Source organism: Nycticebus coucang, chromosome 4 (genome assembly GCF_027406575.1).
Source record: "Nycticebus coucang isolate mNycCou1 chromosome 4, mNycCou1.pri, whole genome shotgun sequence".
NCBI lineage: Eukaryota > Metazoa > Chordata > Mammalia > Primates > Lorisidae > Nycticebus > Nycticebus coucang.
Window position 1 is genome coordinate 44610307 of NC_069783.1, and position 2947 is coordinate 44613253.

The 2947-nt window shown below is 38.5% G+C and overlaps 1 pseudogene; it reads left to right on the forward strand.

Annotated features, from left to right (window-relative positions):
* The first annotated feature begins 1715 nt into the window (after positions 1–1715).
* LOC128584292 (THO complex subunit 7 homolog) lies at positions 1716–2606 on the forward strand (annotated as a pseudogene).
* The last annotated feature ends 341 nt before the right edge of the window (positions 2607–2947 follow it).

The window sequence follows — 2947 nt, forward strand, 5'->3', positions numbered from 1 at the left end:
GAGAGGAATTATGGGAGGGCAGCTTTTAGTTTCTGATTCATCTTCTTTCAGTCTTTTTAAATATTTTAAAAAATATTTCTTCCATCCAAGTACTAACCAGGCCTGACCCTGCTTAGCTTCCGAGATCAGACGAGATCGGGCGCGTTCCGGGTGGTATGGCCATAGACTAAAAAATATTTCTTATGGAGAAATCTACTTTGGTCATAGATCGGAAGATTTAATTTATCTAGTGTTGTATGGAAAAATCTGAATCTGGATAATTTTTTTTTTCTCCCTTGTAAGCAGCCTGATCTTTTGCATGGCTGGCTAGAAAGATTTTCTTTCTTTGTTTTTGCCTTAACCCCTGTCTTCATATTGACCATGCTGTGTGAGTTTACTCTGGCAGACAGTGTGTCCTATCATTACGTAGATTCAAGCTGCCTTTTCTTGCTTTCAGCATTTTCCTGAATTCTATATTCTATAGTAAGATAATCTAAATATCTGTTCCACTTCATTCTTTTCTTTCTTTTTTTTTTTTGCAATTTCTGGCCAGGGCTGGGTTTGAACCCACCACCTCCGGTATATGGGGCCAGTGCCCTACTCCTTGAGCCACAGGCGCCGCCCTTCATTTTTTTTCTTTGAATCATCAGTGACTACAGTTGCACCTATCTTGAGCTCCTTTCCTACCTTCTCTCTAATCCTTTGACAACCTTCATTGGTGTTTCACTTTGGTCGCATCTTTTTGTATGTCTGACAATTCTTTACTCCTTCCTGTCTGCCACGCCTGCTGCGTCTTATTCCCCTTTATGTTCATCTTTGTTTCCATGACGGTTTCTCTCTGTCTCCCAAGTGCTGCCAGCTCATGGCTCATCTCTATTATTTCACCATAAACTCTTGATTTCTTATCTCTTTCTTGAATTCCTCTGTTTTTTCTTTTTCATAGAAACTATTGATTTAGTAGGTTTTCATTTTTTAATTATAGTAAAGTGTTCTCACAGGATTTTTGCCTCTCCTTTGGCAATATTTTTCTAGTGAGCACTCTGTATCAAGTAAATGCTGCTTCCTTTTCCGGGATGAGGTGTCTTTTTCTGGTCCAGATATTTGTTAATAGAAAAGGTCGTCTCATGGAGTTATTTTTACTAATACTTTCTAAAATATGCTGTCCCGAGGCTGTTTTATTATTCTCTGCATTTTCCCCACACTTGACACTCTTCTCCCCACACACCCACCTCTGGCCATAACTTCATCCTCATGTCTGCCCTATCCTTCTCAGATCTTGAGACATGTGTTTAAGGATACACGCTTATCACTGGCAAGGTGCAACTCTTATCCCCAGGAGTAAATTTTTCACAGAATTCTCTGAACCTTGCTCCCCCTGAGCTGTCTGGATATTGTCTGCAGGTCTATCTTATATTTTTTCAGGTGTTCAGAGTTACGGAGTTTCAGAATGTGGATAAGGATTGTGGGTCTTTATCTTGTTATGTCTACCTGGAACTGGTTTAGTTTTGCCTATATTTGCTCTAGAGTGTTAAAATTTGTTTTTTCGTTTGGTTCTTTGAATATACTAAAATATGTATTTTAAAGTGTTTATCAGACTATCTTAGAAAACAAAATAAAAAGTATTTTGGAAAAAGAAGAAAACTTCACAAAAACAAAAAGTTTTATCCTTAATATCCTCAGAGAGATAAGAGAGTTCGCGATCCTCAGCTTGTACCACCCCAGCCACCACACACACCATGGGAGCCGTGACTGATGACTAAGTCATAAGGAAACATCTCCTAGTTGATGGACATGATTGGAGAATTAATCTGCTGGTAAAGAGTTTCTTTTTCTTTTTCTTTTGAGACAGAGTCTCACTATGTCACCCTCAGTAGAGTGCTGTGGCATCACAGCTCACAGCAACCTCAAACTCATGGGCTTAAGTGATTCTCTTGCCTCAGCCTCCTGAGTAGTGGGGACTATAGGTGCCTGCCACAACGCCCAGCTATTTGTTGTTGTTGCAGTTGTTTAGCTGGCCAGGGCCAGGCTCAAACCTGCCACCCTCGGTGTATGTCGCTGGCACCATAACCACTGTGCTATGGGCACCAAGCCAAGTAAAGAGTTTCACTAAATGGTGCAACTCTGGATCGCAAGGGCTGGAAGGTTGGTTGGAAAGCCAATGCCAACGCATGCTGAGCACACTGTCTAAATGTGAATTTTCAGTGTGCAAAACTTCATTAATATATGATACGAATCTAAGAGAAATGGAAAATTATGAAAAAATTACAAAGAAATAGAATGCGGCATTGCTCCAACACATGAAAAAGTTGCTGAATGCAGCAAGCAAATTCTTCAAGCAAAAGGAATATGAAAAAATTGCCGAGAATATGATGCTTTGGCAAAGTGATCCAGCATCATTCAGACAGCATGAAACCTTAAAGGAACAAGAAGCTCTAGGAAAAGAATTAGGACATCTCTCACATATTAAAGAAAGCATTGAAGATAATAAGCTGGAGTTGAGACAGAAACAGTTTCATATTCTTCTTAGTTCTATCCATAAACTTCAGCAAACACTGGAAAATAATGAAAAGCTCTCAGAGGTAAAAGAGGGCGAAGAAATAAGTTAGGAAACAGATCCTAACTGGTAGATCGGCTCATCACTCATCATTCCTAAGAATATTGAAATAGCTACAAGATCTTAAGTGTGTTTAAAATGTGTTGTGCTCTTGAGATATTTAAAGTTTGGGCAGTGAAATATTTGATTTTCAATATTCATATACATTTCATTCATGTATCTTCACATAAAGGGAAATGATTTCAAAAAAAAGAGAGTTTGCAATTTTAAAACAAAAATATTGTATTATTTTTAAAGGGGATGAAGGAAACAGAATAACTGCTCCCCAAAAAGGTTCCTTTCTTAGGGAAAAAATGCAGCAGAGTGATTTAAAAATTCTTGACCATTATTTTTTCAAATACTGCTTTTTCCTCC